This window comes from Urocitellus parryii (genome assembly GCF_045843805.1).
Source record: "Urocitellus parryii isolate mUroPar1 chromosome 13 unlocalized genomic scaffold, mUroPar1.hap1 SUPER_13_unloc_2, whole genome shotgun sequence".
NCBI classification, from domain to species: domain Eukaryota; kingdom Metazoa; phylum Chordata; class Mammalia; order Rodentia; family Sciuridae; genus Urocitellus; species Urocitellus parryii.
Window position 1 is genome coordinate 795,708 of NW_027551770.1, and position 26,855 is coordinate 822,562.

At 49.0% G+C, this 26,855-nt stretch overlaps 1 pseudogene; it reads left to right on the plus strand.

Annotated features, from left to right (window-relative positions):
• LOC144251405 (E3 ubiquitin-protein ligase RNF213-like) overlaps window positions 1–26,855 on the plus strand; it is a 105,875-nt pseudogene that overhangs the window by 8,789 nt on the left and 70,231 nt on the right.

Genomic DNA, 26,855 nt, shown 5'->3' on the forward strand with positions numbered 1-26,855 from the left:
GTGCAATGCAAAACCTCTTGACACACCACCTAAAACACACTAGGATAGCTGTGATAAAAAGTATCAAATCACAGGTGTTGGTGAGGAGGTGGAGAAGTTGGAGCTGTGGTGTCATGCTGTGGGGAATGTGAAGTCCTACAGCTACTCTGTAAAGCAGTGTGACAGCTTATCAGAAAGTTAAATTCAGAATGCCATATGACCCAGCAGTTGCACTAAGTATTCATCCAAGAGAAAAGAGAACGGGTGTTTGAACAAATGCCTGTCTGCACGTTCAGAGCAGCAGAGCCATGGCAGTCCAGTGGCACAGCAACCCAGGTTGTCCTCAGCGGGTGAACAGCAGGTAAACTACTTAGGCTGTATACACTCAGTGGAATATCAGTCAGCCATAATAAAGAAGGAAGTGTATGTATCCAAACTGTAACGAGGGTGGACCTCAGACACGCAGCGCTACAAGGAGGAACCCAAGGTGCAAGGCACAAACTGTGTGAGGCCTATTATAGGAAACATGCAGAACAAGCTCATTCAGAGAGATGAGTAGCTCAGAATTGGCAGAGGTTGGGGGCACTGTGAGATTGGTTGCTTTTGGGGTGATGAAGTGGGAGCGTAGTACAGTGTTTACTTTCAAATGTTTGGGGCAGGGGTGTGGCTCCGTGTGGAGCACTTGCCAGCATGTGTGAGTCCCTGGGTTCCAGCCCCAGCACTACAAAACAGCAGCAAAACCACTCCAAACTGTCTATTTTTGTATGATTTTCACACTGTGTGTGGTGTTGTCACAGGAGATTTATTTAAAACACATGCCTGAAGATGCAGAAGCTGCAACTGAAAGAAACTGGGAGCTAAGTGCACAGGTGAGCACGGTAAGTGTCTCTGGGCAGTGGCTTCCCAGTCCCATAGTGAGCCTGCATCATGCTTCACCTGAGCTGGTATTGCTGTTGAGAGAAGGTCTCCGAGCTAAGACCCGATGTTCCCAGGAGGTGGGCAGAGGCTGGGAGTGGCCTGGACCTCAGAAGCCAGGATGAAGTCACCAGCCACTTCCCAGCCCTCCCCAGCAGAACTGAGCATGTCCTACCACCTGCCCAAGAGAGTGCTATGGTCCACAGGGCCATGGGGAGGTGGCCAGCCTCATTCTGGCCCTTTCTTCAGTGGCCACTGGATGCTGGCTTGTGGGCTTCTGCTTGCTGGCTCTGCATCCTTCCAGAGGCTTAGAGATTTGTTCTTCCAGCAGCAAGGAAGCGACCTAGCAGGGGCCTGAGTGGGTCAGGTGGGAGGCTCCAAGTGGCCCTAGGCCCTCAGTGGCTTCCCTTCCTCAGCCTTTTGCTGGCATGATTTGACAGAGGCTTCCTGGTGGAGGCACACCTGACCTCCGGAGGCTCTGAATGCTGTGCTTGGCTGAGCGTTGGGTGCCTGGAATGACCTGCCCCCTCTGGTGCCTCTGCAGCTGTATTTGTTGGAAGCAGGGGCCCAGGTGTTCAGGTGGATGTTCCAGGGGACCAGGACCTGATTTGCCCACCTGCATCCCCCTTCCTATTGGCCTCAGCTGCCTTGGGCTCTGTGTTGTGTTTTCCCTGCTCCATGAGGTTTCCCTAATTGGGCCTGGCTGGGGCAGGGCTCCAGGGTATGTGGGTGACCCTGCGCTGTCTAAAGGGGTCATATCTCAATAGGTAGTGGCCTCTGGACCTTCTGTAGATGCCATAGAGGATGTACCTGGTGAGCAGGAAGCTGCCCAGCACCTTCCCGGCAAGAGGAGAATGAATGAGGCTGCTCTGTGCGAGGTCTTGGACACCTTCACTGCGGACGATGAGCAGGTAGTCTGTGTTTCTGGCTGCAGAGCCTCCCGCCAGCCCTGGAACAGCTGGACCCTGTGGCAGGTCATTTTGGGGGTGCCATCTTTCTGTTCTGTGCTGCATATCCTTCCTGCTCACCCTGACTCCCAGCTTCTATTTCTTGTGGAAGTCTCTCCCTTGACATCCACAGGCCACCCAGGGGTCTACTTACCAGCCAGGTGGCATCCAAGTTGGGCACAGGCCCATCAGCAGGCTGTGCTTGAGACACCAGTGGTATGGTGTGTACCCTACTGAGCTTGATGTCTGCTCCTTGGGGTTCCAATCCTGCCCTGTCATTTTCCAGAGCATTGGTTGGGCATGTTCCAGGTTCACTACAACACAAGAAGCTCACTTGTGTAATGAAGGTGCTATGCACATGAGGAAAGCAGAGCCTCTTCACCCCTGCAGGGGGGATGCGGTCACTCATGGAGGGCTATGGTTTGTCCTGAGTACCATGGTCACACATTGTTTCACACATGAGTTGGGCTGGGCCCTGGTGAGTTTGGAAGCCCGGTATGGACCTTCCTCCAGGGGCACCTGAGCTTCTGCAGTTCTGTCCATCAGGGATTTGGGCTGTGCTTGTATTGGAAATGAGTGGTCTGCTGCTGCCTAGGTATGGCCAAAAGGGTGCGGGTACACAGGGGGCTGTCACTGACCAACTTCCCTGGCATTGTCCTCCAGGAACTGGTTGGGGTCCTTCCAAGGGGCTTCCCTGGGCCACCTCTGCATTTCCTGCAGTCTCCACACCACTTTGTCATGGAGGGTATAGCCAGGCCCTCTTCAGGGCACCTGCAAGCCCCAACCAGGGTTCCTGCCCTCTTAAGGTCCTGCTGCTGAGTGCCTCCTGCTGACCACTCCCCTCCTAGAGGGCAGCTAGCAGCTGTTCTAAGGTTGAAGCAGGGTGTATACTCTGATGGACCTGGAGGGTCCTCTGTGCCACGTGGTGACCTGCAGGTATCTACAAGACCCCAGCATCCATTTCATCCTGGCAGTTAGGACATTAGTTACCTGGACTTAGTTTTCACTTCTGTAAGAAGAAAATAACCTACTCTGAGATTTGATTATTCAAACCATTAGAAATGTTTTGTTTCCAAATTACCAAAAATGCAACTCACATTGGTTATGTTGAATTTATTGCTCATATCACCGATGAATCCTGAGGCTGTAGGCAAGATCAATCTAGGCACCCAGCTGGTAGCCCTGAAGTGCAGGTGTGGCTCTGCCTGTCTGCACTGCCTCCTTACCCTCCTGGCCACTGTCTCTAGTGCTCTGGACCATCCCATTCCTTGGTCACATGGCATCCACAGCTCCCTGCCTCAGTGCTTCATCCAGGGAACAAAGGATGCTCCTTCAGAACAGAGGGAAATGACCCAGTTATCTCACTCCTTGCTCTATACCCAAAGGACTTAAAATCAGCAAACTACAGTGACACAGCTACATCAATGTTCATAGCAGCTCAATTCACAATAGCTAAACTGTGGAATCAAACTTGATGCCCTTCAACATATGAATGGATAAAGAAACTGTGGTACTTATACACACTGGAATACTACTCAGCATTAAAAGAGAATAAAATTATGGCATTTTCAGGAAAATGGATGGAATTGGAGAATATCATGGAAAGGTGTGTCAGGTGGATGTCCCTGTGGCTCTGCCAGGAGGCCCTCCCACGCAAAGCTCTGGTAGCCAGGTTGCTGGAAGGATGTGTCAAGCAGCTTCCAGGGGCGAGACCTCACTGTCCTCATTGCAGCCTGCCCCTGGCTCCTCACAGCCCTTATCTGCTACAGGGATGAGCCAGCTGGCCCTGGGGGCTTGGAAGCATGTAGCACCCACCTGTCAGCCTCTTTCCCTTGGGCCTCCACAGGGAGCTTCACTGCCCCCCTCCTCTCGGCATTTATATCCCACTGCCCACTTGCATGAGGACTAGCCATCCCTGTCTGTGTTGCTGGCCTGACCCCATCCCTGATGCTGTACCCCCTTAGTGGCATTGAAGTCTCTCCATTTCTTATGTGGACCGCATCCTAGGCGTTAGCCCCTCTGCACTTCTGCCCATTCCATGCTCTATCACCTCAGCCTTGATGCTCCACCTGTCCTAAGGCAGAGGCCTACCGCAGGTGTTGGCTGAGCTGGCGGAGTGCCTTTCCCAAGCCCACCTGTCCTCACTCACCCTGGCTCCCAGCTCTCAGGTACCTGTGTCCCACCTGGAGGTGCCCTGGTTCAGTTGTTCTGCGCTCAGTGCTGCCTCCAGGTGCTGCTGCAGTCACTGCCTGTGTCCAGGCCTCACTCACCTCCAGAGCTGCTGCTTGCACTGGGTGAGGGCAGTGAGCAGCCTGAGCCTCATGGGGTCTTTGTGTGCTGGATTTTGGCTTTCATCCTGGGTGAGCAGGAGCCTTAGGAGGCAGGGCTCATGTTTCTACACAAAGACCTGTGAATCCTTGCCAAGCAGAGCAGGTTGGATTAGAGGTTCTGCATCTTTCAGACTCAGCCTCTTGCCACCTTCTCCAGAAAGCATATGAGTCAGAGTGGCCTCTGACCTCCCACCATGCCCTCCTGGCTTGATTTGTGCTTGGCATGTCTCATGATGTGTCTTAGCCTGCCTCAGGATGCTGTCAGCATCGTGGGACAGGACCCTGTTTTGCCCTCATGCCCTCATGGTCCTTGTGCCTCACAGAGGCCCATATCACTCAGTGGCTCAGTATGGAGGCAGCACCGCTTGGATTAAGCACTGACATTTCAGGGTCTCTGGGAAGGGCTTAGGGAATATGTCCCTCCCAGAGCCTACACTGCTTTGATGTGGTAGTTTTCAGCAATTTCTTGGAACCATCAGGATGCTGACAGACACCATTAAGGTCAGGAGACCCCAGACCTGTCCAGCAGTCTCAGAGGCTTCCTAGTGACCCTGAGGTGTCATGGAGAAGACCACCAGTGACTGCACTATCTCATGCTCATGACTGGGCCTGAGCGGGCAGCATAGGCCTCCAAGGAGCCTGTGGAAATGAGTACCCTGGGGCCCACCCAGACTGCTGAGTCACTGCACATGTTAACAATGTCTTGGGTGATTTGGTTGCCCTTGGAAGATGGAGAAGTTTCTGTCTTAAATCTTTTTTTCTTGTGCAAAGTCCTGGGTCCCTTCCTCAGCACCATAAATAGAAAAAAGTCTCTTAAGCCCTGTCTTTCTACTGCACGCACTGGGCGCTGACTCTCATGAGCCCAGTCAAGAGCATGAGTCAGGCTAGGAGTGCTCTGGGTACCTGGAGGGATTTCGTGGGCATCTGAGCAGTTCTGCAGGAAGGTCAGCTAGGATTCTTGTGGAAGCTGCATAGTGACTCAGAAGATGGCCACACATCCTAGGCACAGATGTACCCAAGTTCTTCCTTTTTCTTGATGGCTTAATGCAAGGAGTGAGGGTCTAGGGCAGGTGCAGGTTCACCCCCAGCTGTCTGGGGTGGCAGGGTGTCCCCACATATAGCCAGGACTCAGGATGTACGAACCACTTGCTTTCAGTGGCCCATTGACACCTCCTCTAGAGCATCATAGCCCTTGGGGCCAGGGTCCCAGTGGCCTGCTCCTCACAAGCTGTGTTACTGGTTTTCAAGGCAGGAACCTTGCCTGGGAGCTGCCTGAGCCTTCAAGAGCTCAGGAGCAGTCTTACTGCTCCTCCACACTCTGCAGTCTTCTCACCTTTATTCTGGTTTTCTTGCTTGTGACACATACTACGAAGAGTGTCACGTGAACAGTACATGAATGTTGTAGTGTCCAAGAGCAATCTTGTAGTGACACCCCCAGCCCCTTTATGCAAGGCTCTGCCTGGCCTCTTGCTCCTTGGTTCCCCTACCCCCCACCCTTGGTTTCTTAATTCAGTTCCACCCATGATAAAGAAGTTGCAGAAATGACCAATGAGAAATTGGGACACAAAAATGGGAGGGAAACGTGGGGCAAGTTGTAGTAAACCTAAGAAGTAAAATTGGTATGTCTCTCCTGTTTAGAACAAAAGAAAGAAAAGGAGGAAGAATCAGGCCACTACTGCTTCCTCAGAACAGGGTTCCTTGTCCCCATCGCCTTCCATTCCCCAGAGTCCAAATTCACCTTCACATCCCTGGTCCCAGGACGCAGCCCTGGCCCAAAGCCAAGCCCCGCATGCTGGTCCATCTGGCCAGTGCAGGGGTGCAGCCACAGGAGATGTGGCTCAGAGCAGGCCAGCACCACAGGACCACACGGAAGAAATGGATCTCCACACTTCCACACCCTCTGGGGCCAGGAGCCTCTCTCAGGAGGTGTCTGGGCCACCCACATCTATCTGCAAAGCCCACCCTAAGCCTGAAGATGCTGCCCAAGGGCTCCCGCTGCCTGAGTCCAAAGGGGATTCTGAGCCTCAGAAAGAAGCACAGAGGGCCAGGCAGCACGTGGAGGTCCCAGCCTCTGGGGTGAGTATAGTGAGTGGCGGCCGGGGGCATGGGACTGGCCCTAGCACCTTTGGTATGCCATGTGGGTGAGACGTTACTTCCCTTTCTGGGAGGGCAGCTGTGGAGGCAAGAAGGGACTATTGACCCTACACTCGGCATTAAGGCCAAAGCTGATCTTAAGCCGTTGGGGCAGAGCAGCCTTTCCATTTGTCTCTGTGGCTCAGACCCCAGTAGTCTGGGGTCTTTATTTCCTCCAGGGAGTTCACACTACAGCTGAGCCAGATATTCCAGTTAACAGGACTGGGAAACAAATGAAAGATAAGGTTCAGTCGCAGCAAATGAGCTGCCGGCAAGTCCCCCTGCTTCCAAGGAACAGTGCCAGGTACAAGTTTCTCTCCAGGTTGGGCTGGGGGACACTGCTTGGCCTTCCCGGCCCCTTCTGCTATAGCCAGTCACTAGCCCATCTTCAGTCTGATTGTGTGGCACGTTATGGAGAGCTAGGGACAGTGCAAAGGAGATCAAGCCTTCCTTTAAGGAGCTCTCATTCTTGATGGGGGAAGACTGAGGCCAAGCCAGGCAACAGGAAATGAGCTGGGAAAAAGAGCACGGTGGGTACCAGGAGGGTCCCCAGGAATGTGATGGTTGGTGCCATGAGGGAAGGTGGCCCCTCAGCCAGGGAAGCTGGCTGAGGCTTCCAGGGAGGTGCTGGGGGAGCAGAGGCTAGAGGGAATGAGGGGTGAGCTTTAGGGTCCCTGGGGACACATTCAGATGAAAGGATTGGCGTGCTAAGGCCTGGGGTTATCTTGTGGCAGCCTGTTCTCAAGGGAAGGAACTAGTGTGCCCAGTAGTGAGAGAGGGAGGAGGGCCCAGGCAAGGTTGGGGAAGGGTCCTCAGAGGCCATGGGAGTAGACTGGAAGGACTGGACAGTCCACCTGGGCTGCTGTGAGATGCATGGCTGAGGGGCAGCCTTTCAGGCTGGGGCTTGGTTGCTCATTTCAGGAGGGTGAGACCAAGGACGGGTTGGCTGCTCCTGGAGAAAAACCAGGTGAAATCAACTCAGAGCCCAAAGACTTGAGGAAGCCAGAAGGGAGTGACAAAAATTACACAGCTGCTGTGACAAAGGAGAAGGAGCAGAAGAACCAGAAGGCCAGCACTCAGGCCATCCCCTCAAGGTACCAGGCTGCCCCGCCCAGGCACAGGGATGCTGTCCGCACCTGTTGAGGGCCCCTGTGACAAGTCCAGCTGTGGGGTTTGCAGGGGAGGTGGGCTGGCCAGGTTGGGGTTTCACACTCTCTTTTCCTCTTCTTGGCCGCTCATGGTGGGCAGTGGCCAGGTGTGAAAATGACCAGTAGAGAAAGAGGAGGTGGGCTGGGCCAGGAGCAGTTGGTGACCAACTGCTTCCTTCCCTCTTCCAGCTGGCTGAACCCGGAGGAGGGGATCACCGTGTATTTCCATGCCATCATTCCCAAGCATGTCACTTTCGACCCCATGCTCCACACTGTGTTCATCAGGGGAGGAGAAGAGCTTGGACAGCCCGAGTGGAGTGACGCTTGCGAGATGTACTACACTGAGTGAGTCCTGGGGCCCCCAGTCCCCTTGGTGTTTGTTAGAGGTGATCAGTGAGTCCCCAGGGTCCCCCTGCTCCCTGGGTGAGTGTGTTTGATACTCCCAGCATGCATTCTTTGTCTCACTTCGCCATGGCTCTTTTTTCTGTTCTAACTAGAAAGGAAGCCCTGCCCTGTTCTAGACATGCCATCTTGGTCAGTGTCCATTCTATAATTTTGGGTCTGTGTTCCTGGGGTGTTTGAGAACAAAATCTTCTGATGTAAGACTTCCGGATAACTGGCCAGTGTCTGTTGATTTCCAGGGACTTACATGAGTACGGGTCCCTCATCGAGGGCAGCATTGTCATTCCCAGGCAGAGCCTGGATAGAGCCATCCCTTACAAGTACGTCCTTCACTGCGGCCAAGGTTCCAACTGCACCGTGGAGTATGAGTACATCTACGAGCAGCCGCAGAAGGCAGGCGAGCACGTGAACCGCTGCCTGTATGTCAAGTCCTCCCTCCTGCGCTCCAGAGGTAAAGGGCTTTTCCCGTGGCACCTGTGTCCTGGCCTGGGTGGGGCTCTGTGGAGCAGAAGGCCTGGTCTGCATGGGTCCTCTGTTGTGCGCTGCCCCTGCTGTGGTTTAACTTAGGTGAGAGAGGAAATGAGAAGGAGAAAGGACGAAGCCAAAGGAAGGGTTGGGGCTGGGTGCAGGGTGGGCCCGGGTACCGGGCAGACTCTGGAACAAAGCAGGGAACAGGGAGCTGCTGGCTGGCCCTTCCTGGAGGCGTCTAGGTGGTGACCAGAAGCAGGACAATGTGTCGAGAGCCTCCCTATGGGCCTCTGTATTTGTCCTCATCACATTTTGCTGGTGGCATTGGGTGGCTTCCACATTCCATCTGCTGAATCTTTGGAAAGAACCCTCTGCACCTCTTCAGTCCCTCAGCAGCTCTTCCTTGGTGACCCTCTCTGCAGATACTGGCTGTCCTGTCCTGCCTGGGCACCTAGCTCTATCCTGAGCGACCTCCGAGACCCAGAATTTTAAAAATATGTTTTCTGGGCTGGCCTCAAGTGTCTGGGCTCCAACTAGAAAGGAAGCCCTCCTGCCTCATCCTCTTGAGTGGCACGCCTCAGCTTTGAGGCGAAACTGGACTTCATCAGATAATTCCACAAGGAAAGATGGAGCTTCTTCTCTGACAATTCCCACAAAGAGAGGGGCTAGAGTGGGCTTAAGGAGAAGCTCGAGAGGAGGCCATGCCCAAATCAGCATATGAACCCTGGCCAACTGTCACCTGGCAGGGTAGGAAAGGACAGAGTAGAGCTGGGATGGCAGGGCCTACCAATGCGACAGTAGTGTGCAGTAGCTTAGGGCCTCCTAATCTGATCTCCATCTTGTAGTCTTCCTGCTTCAACCCTGGAGTTACTAGGATTACAGGCATGTACTATCATGCCCAGCTCTCTGCCCTCTTATAGGTTTTCTCTCTTTTTTTCATTTTCTTTCTTTTTTTTGACAGTGTTGGAGATGGAACCTAGGGCCTTGTTCATGCTAGACAAGTGTTCTGCCTCTGGTCTACCTCTAAGCCAGATCCCTAGCTCCTTTATTCATTTTTAAATTTTGAGTCACGTTTTCCTAAGTTACCCAGGCTGCCCACAAATTTTGGATCCCCCTGGTTCAGCCTCCTAAATTGCCTGGAGTTCAGCCGTGCAACCATGGTGCTTGGCTAACCACTTTTGTTTTCTAATTATTTTACAGTTAATGTCACTGGGTTTTCTTGGTCTATAATTGTGTCGCTTGCAGTTGGTCCTCAGAATAGCCATAAATTCAGCCCTTGCCCTGTACTGGGCACCTGCTAGTGGCTTGTGGCTGTTGGGTGATCTGCGCTGTTCTCTTTGGGGTGGGTGTTGCTGTTCCACTATGCACCCTGTTCATTTACCAGAACAGTACTCAGTTGCTAGTGAGGGATGAAGTTTTGGTATAAAAAATGTTTAACCTGCATATGGTCATGTTTAAAGCTTTTACCAGGCTTGCTGAACTGCATGGCTAAGCAGAGACTTGGTTTTAAGCTCATCACTGTGGATTGTCTAGAATTTCTCTCTGCAGGGGCATGACCTGCCCATGGTAGCTGATGGAGTGAGTTCTGATCACTTCAGTTTACCAGACTTGTTTTCCTTCCTTCCTTTAATCCTCTGACTGTACTCCCCTGTTTCTGTTTATTTTTCAGAAGGGTTCTCTAAGTTGCTAAGGCTGACCTTCAACCTGTGATTCTCCTGCCTCAGCCTCACTGGCATTATAGACATGTGCCACTGTGCCTGGCTGCTCCCCTGTGTTTCTGTCTTCTGGGGTGGTGCCTTGGGTTGGTGGGTTTTGAGATCTTAAGTGTGACATTTGTCTTGCTATCACCCATAGACTGGCATCAATATGATGACATAATTTGCATGAGGCCTCCTGGGACACTGGAGATATTCCAGAACCTCTTCACTAATAAGATAAAGAAGGAGCTGTTGAAAGGGAAGAAGATGGCAGCCGAGATCATGCTGGGCCGCATCTTCAGCATCCTCCAGACCTGGAACCCCATCAACCTGAGGAACTTCTTTACCCAGTTCCGGCAGTTTTACTCTGTTGTCCGAGTGCCTATGATTTATGAAGGGAAAGCACAGCCCTGGCATAGCCTGGGCCTCAGAGAGGAAGAGGTATCAGTCTTCCCCCAATCACCAGTAGCTCTGGTGTGGGTGGTCAGGGTCCCCTGACCTACTGGAGGCATATAGAGACCCTGTGACTAAGTAGGGCAGGTGTAGAGGGGTCAGGAGGACCTTTCCATCCCTTTGTTTCTGCACCACCTCTTGGGAATTCTCTCCTTATCTCTCCTCCTGATTGTATCCATGAGCCTCATTCCCAGCACCAATCTTGCATTCTTTCCGGGCTTAGGCAGAGTTGAAAGAAAAGGTGGAGCCCATCCTTTGCCCTTCAGCCACACTGTGGCTTGGAGACAGAGCTGGCACTCTTTCTCAGTTTGACATTGAGCTCTCATGAGCATCCAGGGGCCTCCCAGACCCCCTCACTACACTGTTTGGGACTGAGCATCGATGTGCTCCTGCTGCTCCAGAAGCCCAAGTGCTGGGGAAGTGGGAAGTGGGGCAGATGGGACCCTCCCCAGAGCTCTCTGTCCTCAGGGCCTTGATACCCTGCCCAAGGGGCCCTCCAGCCTCCAGGGCATGCACTCCATAACCATGCCTCTTCTTTTCTCCCTGCATCAGGTGAAGAAACACCTGTGGAAGTATTTGAAAAAGCAGATGAGACCATTTCTGGAAGGAAAGAGTGGGGATGCCCTGCCTGAAGGATGCCCTGTGAAGAGCAGACTGAGGATGGGTCTGATCATTCTCTTCCTGGTGGAAGATACCAAACTCTGCTTATCCGAGCGTGACCTGACCTCACTGTGCTCCATTCTCTGCCCCAGTCCCTGCTCACCAGATGCCCTGCATAGCGACCTCCACCACATCCTGTTCACATCTGAGAGGTATCCCATGTTTTTTTGTTTTGTTTTGTTTTGTCAGAGGTTTCGTAGGCATTTATCATGATTTTTATCTGACTATAGAGATAAGTGCTAGTCAGAGAAAGGCTGAGCGCACACTGGGGAAAAATAAAACCACAGTCATGTTATCACTTGCTCCTGTCACTTTCCTGGCATGTATGTCATTGCTAGTGTTGTTAAATTCGGTGTTCTCCTGAATACCCTGACTTCAAAAAGCTTCACAGGGCCAGGTACCACGGCAACACTGTCATCCCAGCTACTTGGGAGGTTGAGCCCAAGAGCTTAAGACTAGCCTGGGTAACTTAGTGGAACCCCATCTGGAAAAATAAATGAATAATATAAAGTACATGACAGAAGTGCTCCTTGGAGGACCTTCCTCTTCACGCTCAGCATTCCTTAGCACTGGGGCCCAGGCCTGCCTGCAGGTATCACCTACCTCAGCTGCAGAATCCACAGGGATGCTGTTCCTGCTGTCCCACCTGTGCTGGTGGAAGGACACTGCCCCTGCTGGGTCAGCCATGGCCTTTTATGTGGTAGGGGAGACCTCTTCTGAGCTGCTGTGATTGGAGGATCAGGGTCTCTTCTGCTTCTGTTTGGTTTGAGCTTGGGTAACATCAGGCAGCCTTTCCTGAGCTCTTAGCACCTGTGGGTTTCCTAAGTTTTAAAGACCCAGGCAGTTTCTGTGCCCTCTGTGAAAGAGAGACAGTGGTAAGGAAATCTACAAACAGCTGTACATGGGTGTGAGAGAAGGAAGAAACATCAATTTTTGTGCCCGTGGAACACACATCATGTGCCATTCCTTTTAAAACATAGCTGGGCATGGTGGCATGTGCCTATAATTCCAGTGACTCATGAGACTGAGGCAGGAGGATTACAAGTTTGAGCTTCAGCAACTTAGGGAGGCCCTGTCTCAAAATAAAAAATGTTGGAGATATAGCTTAGTGGTAGAATGTCTCTGGGTTCAATCCCAGTTTAAAAACAAAAACATTTGCTTTGTGTTTAGGTCCACCATCGCCAGACTGCCTGGTTCAAACCCTAGGTCCTATGTGAATTCTTTGGTTTGAAACCGAGCACCTCAATACTTCAGCTGTATGGTGTGGGTGGCAGTGACCTTAGTGGGTGTCTTTTGGCATTTGTGATATCCTGGTGCATTGGGTTGGGGGCCAGGAACTTGTCCCCCTTGCCACCCTTTGACTCTTGGTCTGGGACTCGGTCCATGTGTGTAATGCTCCTTCTGCTGGGTGCAAGTGGCTGTCCCTTCCCTCCTGGGACATCAGACCACAGGGAAGGTTGGACACAGCCATCCATAGCTCATGGTAGGTCTTGGTTCCCTTCCAGATGGCAAGTGTACTTGGTCAACCTGTGCCAAAGATGCATGGTTGCAAGGGTCGTCGACTGGCTGGGCATCCTCCCTGTCCTGCACTACTGTATGCAGCTGGACCCTCCAAGAAAGGACTCTGTGAACCAGTCTGAGGACATCTGGGCTGCCCTCAAGGGAATCTCCTTCTCTCAGTTTCAGAAAGAATTGCTAAATGAGTAAGTTGTAAAGCTGCATTTATGTAAGCACATCTTGGAATGATTCATCAGCACTTTGCCATGGAACTATATCCCCAGTTCTTCTTTAAATTTTTAATTTTTGAAGTTGGGCATGGTGGCACATGCCTGTAATCCCAGTAACTCAGAGGTTGAAGCCGGAGGATCGTGAGTTCAAAGCCAGCCTCAGCAAAAGCAAGGCACTAAGCAACTCAGTGAGACCCTGTCTCTAAATAAAATACAAAATAGGGCTGAGGAGGTGGCTCAGTGGATAAGTGCCCCTGAGTTCAATCCTCAGTACCACCCCCGACCAAAAAAAAAAAAAAAAAAAAAAAAGATTTAATTTTTGAGATGGGTCTTGCTAAGTTGCCTGGTCTGGCCTGAACTCATGATCTTCCTGTCTCTGAAACAACTGGGATCACTGGCGTGGCCAGTGTACTATGCAGTCTTTCTCTTATGACTGTACTAATATGTGTTTACTCATTTGTGTGACAGATACTTAGCAACTCTGTGTATCCCAAGACTTAGCCCTGAGTACCACAAATCTTAGTTTCTGACTTCTAACCTTGCCTTTTACCTGAAGTGGTGGGTGATGAGTGCATTTGGTAGAGCTGGAGCAAGCTTCTCCTTTTGCTAGCCATAAAGCTCAGGCCAGAGAACTGGCCAGGAAAAGCAGAGTACTTCCACATTCTCTGCTGTCTGATTGTGAGGGCATTGTGGTGTCCCTTGGAGTGGAAGTCTTGGGTGGGCAAGGGTACACAGACAATGGCTTGCCCCGATCCCAGGTCTTAAAGGCACAAGTGTATCCAGGCTTTGCCAGGCCCCCCCTGGGTGGGATGGGGGGTGGGCTTGAATACTTCTGTCCCCACTGAGAACTGTGCTTCATCAGGAGAAATGGTACTCACAGATGCAAAACTCCAAACTAAATAAATGATAAACTGGAATACTAAGCAACATGCATTCCACCAATTTAAAAAGCCAGAATAAGGCCAGGGCTGGGGCTGGGGCTTAGTGATAGAGCACTTATCTAGCTTGGCCAAGGCAATGGGTTCCATCCTCAGCACCACCAAAAAGAAAAAAAGAGCAGGAGTCACAGAGGAATCGAGAGCAAAGGTACCAAGTAGAACTGTGTAGGTGGAGAATCAAATCCAATCCCAAACCAAGAGCCTTGAGAGGAGGAGCCAGCAGATCCAGATCCATAGCTCTGTAGAGCTCTGTGCCTCCTCTCCAGCAACTGGTAAAACAAATGGCAGGAGAATGAATATGGTACAGATGTTGGGGACAAAGCTGCAGACCCAGATGGCACCCAGGGACTCCAGCGCCCTGCATGGCAGGTGTGCCCGTGGGCACATGCAACAAAACGGCTGCATTCTGAGCTGAACCACTCTCAGTACCCTGAAGGTGCTGCAGTCCAAGGGTGCAGGTTCCTAACCACAGCTGAGCAGATGGCTCTCTGGAAAATCCTTACATGCCTGGATCTGTTAACAGCATGCTTCTAAATAAGGTCGTCTTAGAGTGAGGAAAGGTTCTTCAAAGAAGACATGGAAAGCACAACTACATAAGAAAAATGAAAGGGGGCTGGGCTGTGCTCAGTGGAAGAGGACTGCCTGGCATTGAGCGAGGCCCTGGGTTGCCTCCCCAACACCACAAAAAAAAGTTTTTGAAATCAAATTTAAGTTCAAAACTTAAAGTAAATCTGAATTAAACATGAAATCATCACTGTACTCATTTCCACATACAGATAACTGCCATGTGTGGAATAACCTATCCCCTTGCCCACCCCATCCACTGGGAGCCAGCTGCCATCATTAGGGATAAAGGCAGTGAGCTCAATTGTTCCCATCTCTTATCTAGTTTTGAAACCTTTGGAAATGAAAGCCAAATGGAAATGATTTTTTAAAATTTATTTTTTTTGGTGCCAGGGATTGAAACCAGGGGTACTCAACTATGGAGCCATATCTCTAGTCCCTTTTAAATTTTTTTTTTTTTTGAGACAGGACCTCACTAAATTGCTGAGGGTGGCCTTGAACTTTTGATCCCCCTGTCTCAGCCTCCTAAGTTGCTGGGACCACAAGTGTGCCATACACTTGGCTATTTTATTCAGTTTTCATTTGATTCCCTCTGTATGTCTGGTTCCAAGATGCATTGATATCTACTTTAAAATCTGAGCATTCTGGGCCTTCCCAGCCTTGCTTTTCCTCGTCTTGAGTCTGTTCAGTACTCTCACTGCTGCCCTCGTCTCTGTCCTGGTTTCTTCATTCAGGAGCCAGTTTCTTGACTTCATGGAGAGCAGGAAGCAGTTGCTGTATATGGATGATTATCTCTTTCGATCCTGGTTCAGTTTGCTGCCTCTGAGAAGCCTGGTTTCCTATATGGAAAACTCCACTGAATATTTGAGTCTCATGCCTGCTAGGGTCCTGGACTGTTTTCTAGGGACTCACTACAGGCTGCAACGGCTTCAGAAGATCTCTAAGATCTCAGAAGATCTCTTGGAGGTTTGTGGTTGGAAGTAGATTGTCAGGTCCTTGCTTAGTAAAAGCAGGTCACACACTGAACATTGAATGCTTGTGGGTCTTCTGTCCTAAAGGGCAGGTTGGGGGAAGTGCTCAGAATTGCTGAAATAAGAAGTCATTATTTCTTAGGGTTAAAGTTTGACTTCCCAGAGTTGATTCTGGTTTAGTATATAGAGGACAAGGGAACAGTAGCCGTTTGTTAATTATGACTGTGAGAAGGCTCTGTGAACATCACATGTGTCATAGTTGCTGTCTTTCCTTTTATGCTTTTTGGGGTAAAGAAAATGGTATAAGAGCTGGGATGCAGCTCAGTGGCAAAGCCCTGGGATTGATCCCCAGTTCCAAAAAAGAAAAAACAAGAAAAAGAACCCCAACCAAAAAAAAAAAAAAAAAAAAAAAAAAGAAGAAGAAAATGGTACAAATTTATAGCCTGCATTTTACCAGTGGAAAATGAAGATTGGCCCTTGAGCCCTTGAAGTCTCATGTGCAGGGAGAACAAGACAAGTCCCCGTGCCCTTCTCTCTTCTCAGCATAACAGCTGTTTTCTGGTTGAAACTTTCATATTTCCTTTTCTCTTCCCTGCCTTAGCATGTCGGGAATGTTTTCAAAATGCTCATGCACCTCGTGAACATCTATCAGGACATGTAAGTAGAACAGCCAATTACTATGGGGCTCCTATGTTGTGTGGGCTGCCTCGTGTCAAAGTGGGAGGGTGGTACACCGGCAAGTGCCCCAGTGTCCTCTGCAGTTGCCAATCCAGCCATCCAGGTTTTTCTTTTTTCTTTTTCTTAAAGAAAATGAATAGGGCTGTGGATGTACCTCAGGGATGGAGCACTTGCCTAGCATGTGCAAGGCCTGGGTTCAGTCTACAGAACTAAAAACAAACAAACAAAAAAGCAAATCACTCTCTTGGGTGCTGAGATTTTGCTTCATTCCCACCCAATCTTTTGGCCTTTGTGTTTTCATTTATTTTTAAATGATCACTTTCATAGTGCAAATGTATGCGTCCTGCATTTTTAAAATATTTGCTTCTATGGTTTTTGTAAGTTGGGCCAGTTTAAAACAAAAATCAAAGGTTGCCTTGCAGAATCATTTACTCCAACCCCTGTGCGTGACCTTTGCCACCTGGAGGAATAGCACATGAAACACAGAACAGGAATGTGCACCAGGGGCCCAGGTGTTCCTGGAGCCTCTCAGCACTGTTGGTCTCCCTCCTCTGAGCCCCTGGAATGTCTGGATGTGGGGCACAGCACAGGGTCTCCCTGCACGACAAGTCCCTGTGACTTTGCAGGGTTCTTTCTCGTATCACCAGGCTGTCAATTAGTAAATGTGAAACCTGTTCACACCAAGTGGAAGAAATTTCGTACACAGTGCACACTCTTCTTCTAGTACCCTCCCTCTCTCCCTTCTGTATCTCTCTGATTTTTTTCTTAAGTTATATTTAAATTATTAGAAAGATTCATCCTTTGCTATTTTTTTGAATAAGGGAAGGTATTTGAAAAATATTTTAACTTGGTTTTGATAGAGTTCCAACTGCTGAGCTAAGTCAAAATGACTGTGTTCCTTTCTTATCTCAGTCACAGCTTTAAGGCTTATTGTAATGATAGCCTAGAGGAGATCAAGTAAATGCCTTACTTGTGGTCATTTATTTTATTTTAAGTAATTAATTTATTTGCAGTACTGGGGATTGAACACAGAGGCTTTTTACCACTGAGCCACACTCCAGCCCTTTTTGTTTCTTATTTTGAGATAAGGTCTTGCTAATTTGCTGAGGCTAACTTTGAATTGGGCCATTCTCCTGCCTCAGCCTCCTGAGGAGCTGTGAGTACAGGCATACTTGTACATCTAAAAAAGGAGAAGGGACTGGTAATTGATTGATAATTGGTATTGTTTTCTCATTTCCCAATGACTTCAATGATCTCTCTGGATCCTGGTGGGGGCAGGATTCTTGAGAAGACCTCATTAGAGTCCTACTTGACTGTGTGCCTGAAGCTCCATGAAGCTGTCTGCAGGATCACCAAACGCCTGAGGTTTTACGAGATCCCTGCCTTGTCTGCTGAGATCATTTGCAGAATCATTGGACTTAGACCTCCAGTGGTGAGTGGGATTTATGTACCAAATGCATGCCCAGGAGAGGTCTGAGATTCCATGCAGTCTGATTTGGAAGGGAACTTGGGGTATTTTGGGAATCCTGGATGAGACAGAGTGGTCAAGTCAGCTGTCAGGTATTTATTTGGCACCTCCTAGATGCTGGGTTCTGTTTTGTGCAGACTACACACTTAGCTCTTAGCCTCACAAAAAAGATGACCCATTCTTTGTCCTTGATTCTATTGTTCACAGAAAACTAGGGCCTGTTTCCCCCTAAAAAAGCATATATCTATGCCTCATCTTCCCTGCCAGAACCCTTCTCTTCATGTTGCAACACAACATGGCAGCAGAGCCCATGTCCTGCTGCCCTGCTCAGGCCCCTGTGCCCCTCAGCCTGAAGTCACCCTCCCCCTCATGCCCCAGAGGGAACCTGACTTTGATTTCTGCCACTGGAGATGCTCTGCCCTTGGCCTTCACACTCAGTTCTCTCACCTGTGTCTCAGGGCAGCTTTCCTGCTGCTGTATTGGGAGCTCTGCGTTGCTATGCAGCGTCTCCACTATGGGTCCTGAGCTTCTGCTGTGGGTGATGCAGAGTGGCATCTCAGGCGACTCTCTTTTTAAACTTTTTCCACTTCAGAACTGTGACATCAGGAATGGAGATGGTTAAGTCTATATTTTCACTTTATTCCTTTCAGCCTTTATTCTTTAAAATACCACAGACACACTCCATTTTTTTTTATGCCAGGGTTGAACCCTGGGGTGCTTAACCACTGGCCACATTCCCAGCCTTTTTTTTTTTTTTTGTATTTTATTTAGAGACAAGGTCTTAGTTGCTTAGAGCCTTACTAAGTTTCTGAGGCTGGCTTTGAACTTGGGATCCTCCTGCCTTGGCCTTCTGAGCCACTGGGATTACAGGCACTAAGAATGATTACTGATAAGGTGTCTGCCTTCTCCCAGGTGGTACTATTTTATCCATCCCAGGTTAGTGCTAGTTCCCAATAGATGATGCTTTGGAAGTTTGTCAGTTATTTAGGATTTACTTTTCTGCAGAAGGAAATGTCCTCATTTGTTGTTTGGGGTCCCAGATCTGTGGTCACAAATGTTCTACCTGTGCTGCAAAAAAAAAAAAAATGCAGTATTAAAATTGACCAAAACAGAAACATACCCGGGCAAGTGGGAGCCTCTTGTCGGATGGTCATCTGGGCGGCTGCCATGAGGACCAGAGCACAGTTCAGGGCCCTGCTGCTTGTTCAGCCTCAGGGTTGTTCCTGCAGTTCATTTATTGACCACCTCTGTACAGCCCTAGATGACACTAGGATGGGTCAGTATGGGACTGGGGCCACTTTTGGAGTTGGTGGAATGCTCGAGGCCTAGTACCAGGGAAATGCATGCCCTGCTGAGGCATCCAGATTGTCCTGGAAGGTGCTGTGCTGTTCAAGGACATTGTGTAAGGGCCCCTGTTTCAGTTTCCCTTGAGACCCCTCAGTGCTCTCCTTGCCCTGCTCTCACCTGTGCCCTGTGCTCTGGTTACCCTGCCTGGAGCCCTGTTGTTGGTATGCCTCCCCAGCTCCTTGTGTTTCTCCACCTTGGCGCTTACTGTGGCTGAGGACCATGCTCTTCCCGCTGTCTGAATGGGTCATCTCTTCTACTCTGGTTGGTTCCTTCCTGTAGGAATGGTATCTGCTTGGTCACCTCATCAGTTTGCCCAGATGGAGGCACCAGGTTAGTTCTGTGAGCCTCGAAGGGGGCAGGAGGTGGCAGACCCAGGTTTTGTGGGCTCTGTAAGAGCACAAGCTGTGCAGCCCTCAGGGGCTCAGGAGAGGCCTCTCTAAAGAGGGGCCTGATGCTGGAGTTGCATGTGCTCCCTGGCAGATACCTCTGGAGTGCAAAGAGGGGCTGAGGGAGTGATAGGTCACCAGAGGCCTTGAGCCCCCAAAGGGGGTGGTTCTGTTGGTGTGGTGGTAGAGGAGAGGAGGAGAGAAAGTGGCTGTCCCCACAGAGTTGCCAAGGGAAAGGACTGGCTGGCCTCAGGCCAGAGAGGGTCTACTTCACATCCCTGAGGAGTGGTTGCCAGGAGTTTGCATGGTCCACTGGCCCTGGGTTCTCTGGAAGCTCTCTGCTCATGGGTCCATTCTTCTCATCTGATCTGGAGAAAGCACAGGGCTCTTGTGTGTGCTCCCGCTGCTGGAGGCTCTTGTTGAGGTGGAGTCTGTTCAGGGACCAATAACAGCCATGCCTTCTCCTCTCCTCTCCCATGTGGCCCCTTTTAGGGGAGCCCAGGGTTTTGGAGAAATGACAGTGCTTGTGTCAGTTGGGCTTCCAACAAGGACAGAGCTAGGAGGTGGCTTGGGTGTGGGGAGGAGCAGAGCAGAGCTGGTAAACCTTCTTTTATGTGCCCACAGGACATGGTAGAGGACCTGGGAGCCACAGCCAGGAAAGACTTGCTGACAGTTGTCCTCCAGGGTGTCCTGGCCATCACAAGATCCTGGCTGCACACAGTGTTAGCAAAGAACATGTTCTGGAAGGGTTCAACTGTCCTGTTCACATACCCTGAGGAAATCCAGGTAAGCTTTGCCTAAGGCTGGAGAGTCTCCACAGGCACCAGGGTGGGGAATCACAGAGCTCTGGCCCATCACCAATTATTTGGTCCCAAGGCCTGAAGGCTTGGGCTCATCATGTACCTTGCCTCTGGCCCTGGCCCCTACTCTGAGGACAGGACATTGCCCTTTGCCTGGCAGGAAGTCGGTAGGATGGGGTGCAGTCACGCTGAGGCAGGGGTTGCCAGGAGGACCATCTGCTTCAGGTCTGAGGCTGCAAGCCAGCAGTGTGGCACTGGAAAAAAGAAGGCCAATATGATAGGAAGTGCCTTTAGCTGGCAACTGAGTGGAGCCATTTGACAGGATGAACTCTATCCCCAAAGCCTGGGACATGGGAAGGACTCCACAATAGGCACCCCAGTGATGGTAAGGATGACTAGAGGGCTGCAGTGGAAGGAGGTGGAGGCAGGAGGTCCTGCCCGCCCCAGGCCTGCTCTTCAGCCTGGCTTCCTTATTCCCTGTCCTGGAAGTGAAAGGTTGTTCCCCTTCAGACACGGTCTTCCAGGGAGACTGTGGAACCTGCTCATGGTCTTCACACAGAGTTGGAAGCAGGACTCATTGTGATGTGAGGCAGGGGTACCCCAACTGTATAGATTAGGATGGGCACAGGGCCAGAGAGTTGTTCATTTCAATCAAGGACAAAAAAAAAAAAAAAAATCCTCCCCCAACTACTTTGTGAAGTTTGATACCAACAGACTGAAATTCCAGGAAAACACAATTGGATTATTAAATATTATTCCAGGATTCTAAGTGGTATAATCCCTAGGCATTAAACATGAGTGAAGGATAGCTATGGAGCCACTGACAAGAAAGAATGTTTCTAAGTACAGTAGTAATGATAAAAATAAATGAAATTAATTAAACATCTACTCTGAGGTGGTTGCTGCTGTTATTGCTGTTTATAAGTGAATTTACCAAGGTCTGGGGAGATGAACATGCTGTTGGTATTGTTGGAAGTCAAGGCTCTTTCTCACCAGGAGAAGGAAAATACAGAGTAAGGGGGAAAAGAGCTCTGTGGTATGGAAGGAGCTAGAGATAGCAATAGGAACTCATGATTTAGATAGTTGCCAGCTCTGTCCATCAAGAGTCCTGTGGCAAAGGCACCTGGGACCATGAGCACCTACAGAAATAATGATGCCCTGGGACCTGAGCACAACATATCACATCATGGGTTTTCTTTTTTTTTAATTTGTACTGGGGACTGACCCACAAGAACTTTACCACAGAGCTATATTCCCTGCCCTTTTTATTTTTTATTTTGAGGCAGGGTCTCACTAAGTTGCCCAGGATGGCCTGGAACTTGTGACCCTTCTACATCAGCTTCCTGAGTAGCTGAGATTTCAGGCATGTTCCACCCCACATGGCCCAGTCATATCTTCTAACTGCCATTTCCCACCACACAATGCTATTCCTGGAAGAAGAGCCACCTCCATGAGTCAGCAGGAGATGCATAGGTGGACCAAGAGCTCCTTGTGCTAGAGTGTCAGGAAGTGCTGAGGCTGCAGGCCCATCACAGGGATAGAGTTAAACACATGTGGTGATCCAGACATCTCCATCTCGGTTTAGCAAGAGGACTCCATGTGAAGTCTGTGGTTGCCATGGTGGTCTGCTGTTGCCAGGTTTTTACTTTTGATGCCTGAATGGTAGTCATGTTCATGATTGCAAAAATGGGGCCAAAAAAGCATAGAAATTATCTGGGCTATCTTTGCAGTGTTTTGGAAGTCTGAAGTTACTCTGTACTTTTTAAGAAAACTGTTGAAGATGCTTATGTTAGCCTAATCTGGTACAATTTGATTATTAAAAGGCAAAATGATAGGAACAGATTAAAATTCATTGATAAACATACAGAAAAAAAGAACTAAGAAATGTAGAATAAATAATTACAATAGAAGACTATCACTTTGTAACCAAGGTACAGTAGCTGATGCAGGCAGGTATCACCTAGGAATCCTGAGATCAGTGGGGGCTCCAAGAGGAAACAGGATTTCCAGTGCCCCACTGCGGATGCCTTTATGGAGGAGGAAAGACGACTTTCACAGTGAAGAATTCTGGAAGACAAACCTTAATCAAGGGCTAACCTCTCTGTCAGCCCCGATAGCACCAACAGGTCTCATGGGCTGCTTGTTAAGGCTAGAGGTGTTTGATTGGGCAGCTGTGGCAAGTGCAGACATTTGGCCACATCTGACCTATACCAAGTGCATTTTTATGTGGCTTGACTTAGTAGTGTTCCAACCAAGCCTATTGTAATCATGGGAAAACTGTTAGTCAATTGAGTCAAGAAAAAGTCTACAGAATGGCCTGACCTTTTCAAAATTGTCAACATCAGGAAAAGATAATGCCAGAGAACTTCTCTAGAAAAGAGACATGATCAGTAAATGCATTATGTGTCCCAAGGTGGACCCTGGATCCAGATGTCAGGTAGACATATAGAGGCACATGGGTAGGGCAGCTGCTCCAAGGCTCCTGTCCTCCTAATGCTGCCTGTCCTGAGGGCCTCTCTAAGTTGCTGAGGCTGGCTTTGAACTCAAAATCCTCCTGAGCAGCTGGGACCACAGGTGCCCCCCACACCTGGCTATTGCTATCTTTTCTGTAAGATATCCCTGTGATGTTTACTTGTCCCTGTGGCTGTCACTTAATACATGGGTTTTGCAGGTCTGGCGGCGGCTGGTGGGAATAAACTTTCCTGCAGAGCATGGCTGGAAGGAGTCGCTGCTGGGGGACATGGAAGGGAGGCTCAAGCAGGTAACAGACATGAGGGACACCCTCAGAGTGGTGATGAGCCCAGACCATTGGCAGGACCTTGGGCTACGAGCAGTGCAGTGTGTGCAAGCCCTGGGATCCACCCCAGCTTTGCATTTTTCTTTCGGATCAGGCCTCTGCAGTTTGACTTCAGAAACATTTCAGAGTTCTAGTGTGATGTTCTTGAGAAGAGCCAGGGAATGGGATTGTGCTGTCACTGGGCCCCTAGACATGTGTCATAAAGCACTTCATGTGCAGATGCTCCAAGGGACCTGCAGGTGGCAGCAGCCTTATTAAACACAATGACATGGAGAAAACACACACAATCAAAAATGCCCTTCATTTTGAATGAAACCCAGGAAAATTGGTTTCTACATGACTGTTTTATAAGGACCTGATCAAATGGATCTTTTTAGCAAGACAAAAGCGAGGAACAATGGCTCATTTTTCAAAATTTGCATGTTTTTGCAAGCTGCTGTTCTGGATGCTTTTTTGTAGCATGGGAAGAGACTAACTTGGTTTCATCTTTGCTCCTCTGGTGACAGGCAGGGAGGACATGCTTAGTGTAGGGCAGGGAGGAGGGGAGTCAGAATAACGACTCACACCCCACCCACCTCTGTGTTTGCAGGAGAGGCCTCTCTCCCAGATCTCTGCCTTCTGCAGCCCTCACTGGGATGCCGCTGGCCTCAAGGACAGTGTGGCCAGGAGCTTTGAGAAGTGTGTCATCGAAGCTGTGAGCTCTGCATGCCAGGTGACCAATCTCTTCTTGAGAAACATGCTTGGGTTCACAGATGCTTGTTGACATGGCCAGCTCCAGGACCTAAGTGCTTGCCAGATCCAAGGCCTGTGCTGATCAGGATTGGGTCCTAGGTGTCCCCTCCCTGGCTTGGGCCTCATGTGATCCAGTGCTCTCTACCCACTCCTTGAGATTAAACTTGGCTTCCTGCTGCAGAGGCAGCCATGCTTGCTATAAAAAAAACCACAACCATGCTCACATGCCTTGGTGCAGGTTATCTGGTGGGCTATGCCTCCAACTGCCCATTGTGATTGTTGCTGCTGGTTTATTATGGTTTGTTAACTCCTGCCCAACAGGTATACAGGAAAGGACCCCAAAGGTTGATAAAGCATCTATGGAAGGAAGCTTATGAAGATAAATAGACTCCATCCTTGTTGGTGTAGAGCGCTTGCCCAGCATGTGCAAGGCCCTGGATTTTATTCCCAAAACTGCAGAAAAAGGGTGAAAAGATACTATCAGTTCACTTAGCTTTTTTCTGCAAAGTGGTATAGGTTCTGTCTTACCTCGTGACAGGAGCAGTCCCCACACAATACAACTGTGGCTCCCTGATGGCCCCAGCACCCTGCTCTGTTTCCTACAGGACACCTCATGCCCTGCACAGGCCTCACCTTCATTGTTGGCCAGTGGATTCCCAAGAATTAGAAGTCCCTTCTTCCAAGGAAACAGATTCTCATCTTTTTACATGAATAATACTTTCTAAGGCTTTCATTTGCTCTTTGCTCAGTGATTTAGTAACATGATAGTCACGTGTCCTGTCGCTCACCCTTGGAAGCCACACTTAGGTGGTGGGATGTGTTTGCAGGTGTGGGTACCACCAGCACAGTCTACCTGGCAACATTCTCATCAGCTCAGAAAGAAAGCACAGCTCTTCAGCTGCCATGTCCACCCTCCACCATGCTGACTCAGACCCCTCCCCAGCAGCACCTAATCCCCCTTCGTCCTCCACAGACTGCTCAGGAATGAAATCACATAGGCTGTGGCCTTAAGCACATGGCTTCATTGAGTGTGTGTTTAAGGTCCTCCATGCTGGAGCACCTGTCAGTACTTTGTCCTTTTTCATGGCTACATGTTGCTCATCATATGGACGCAGTGTGCTTTTATGTTCCGTTTGTCCCAAGTTCTCCCTGACTGATGTCTGTTATAAATCTGCTGCTGTGAACCACCATGCACAGGTTCTTGTGGACATGCTATTCATGCTGTCTATGCTTATGGTGAAGTGGCTGGATCACTTAGTACCTGTGTGATTTGAAGGACTGTCTGGCCCATTCCCACACTGGCAGGACCATTTCCATGTCAGTTGCCGGCTTCAGAGGGTCCTGACTTCTCCACACCCCACAGCCTTTGCTCTCAGACCTGGGAAGTACAGTCTGGTGGTCTGGAGTGGTTTCTCTAATGACTCTGATATCTATGACCTCGGGTACCTTCTCATATGTTTATTGGCTATTTCTTTTTGCGATGTCTTTGGAAAAATGTCTGTTCAGATCTTTAGCCCATTTTGTTCATTGGGCTGTAGTCTTTCCTTTATTGTGGCTTAAAGAGTTCTTTGGATAATCAGGTGCAGATCTCCTGTCAGATATGTGATCTGCCAGTATTTTCTCCCATTCTCTGGATTGTTTTCACTCTTGGTGGTTTTTTTAGAAGCACACGGATTTTTAAATTTTTTTTCTCTCTTTCTCTTTGTGATAGTAGAGATTGAAACCAGGGGTGATCTATCACTCAGCTACATCTCTAGCCCTTTTTGTTTCTTATTTTGAGACACAGTCTTACAAAGTTGCCCAGGTTGACCTCAAACTTGGAACCTTCCTGCCTCAGCTTCCTGAGTAGCTGGGATTACAGGTGTGCTCCACCACTCCTAGGAAGGTTTTAACTTTTGGTGAAATTCAATGTATCTAAATTCTTTTTTCTTTTGTTGCTAGTACTTTTGACATCAAAGAATCTAATGCTAAATTCTAGGTCATCAAGATTTACCTGTGTCTTCCTCTAAAAGGTTTTTGTTTTGTTTTGCTTTTGGCACCAGTGTTAAACCTAGGACCATATACTAAGCATGTGCTCTGTCATGGAGCAACCCCCTCTGAAAGCTCTAGTGTGTTAGTTCTTAACATTAATTCCTTTTTCTATGTGGTATGAGGTAAGGGTCCAGGTACATTCTCTTGCATGTGGAGATCCAGGTGTTTCAGACCATTTGAGGAAGGCACTGTACTTCACCCCTTGAGTGATCTTGGCACTCTTATCAAAAAGTCTGTTGACCGCAGCTGTGAGGGTTCACCTCACATCTGTCCATGTCTCCACTGCCATTTCGTTCAAGTAGGTCGTAAAATTTAGAAGCATGTATTTTCCTGATTCATTATCCTCTTTGACATTGTTTGCTCTTCTGGATCCCTTGGGATTCCATATGAATTTTGGAATCAGTTTGTCAATTTCTGCAAGGAAAGCAGCTGGGATTCTGACAGGGATGGCTTTGAATCTGTAGGTCAGTTTGGGGAGTGTTGACCTCTTAAAAATGTCACATCTCATGGTCTCTGAACCTAGAATGTCTCCCCATTTATATTGGTCTTTAATTTCTTTCAACAATGGTTTGCGGTTTGCAAATAGTGAGGTCTGCATTTCTTTTGTGAAATTTATTCCTAAGTTCTTTATTCCTTTGCTATTGTGACCAATTATATTCTCAGGGCTGAGGTTGTGATGCAGTGGTAGAGCGCTTGCCTAGCACATACGAGACACTGGGTTTGATCCTCAGCACCACATAAAAAAATAAAAAAAGTAAAGATATTAGGGCTCTATCTGAAGTGTGAGGAGTAAAGATTTGTTCCCATGATGTAGGCTCCCTATTTACCTCTCTTATTGTTTCTTTTGCTGAGAAAAAACTTTTTAGTTTGAGTAAGTCCCATTTGTTGATTGTGTTCATCTACAACTAAAAAATTTTTTTTAAAATTATTTTCTCAATTTTGTTTTCAGATTGTTCATCACTAGCACTTGGAAACAGGGCTACACCTCATCTCTGTGACCTGCAGCTTGGCAGGCTTGTTTCTTGGCTCTAGCAGAGCATACATGGGAGAATAGTTTCTTTGAGGTTTCAATGTAGGTGAACATGTTATCTGCCTTTGAGGATAGTACTTCCTTTCCAATCCCAATACATTTTTTTTTTCCTTTTTCATGCCTAATTGCCCCGGATAGCAACTCTGGGACTGACAAAGGAGTGAAATTGGTCATCCTGGTCTTGTTCTTGGAATTTTGTCTGATACGTGTTCTGCATCTATTAAAATGATTGTGTCACTTTTTTTCTATTGGTG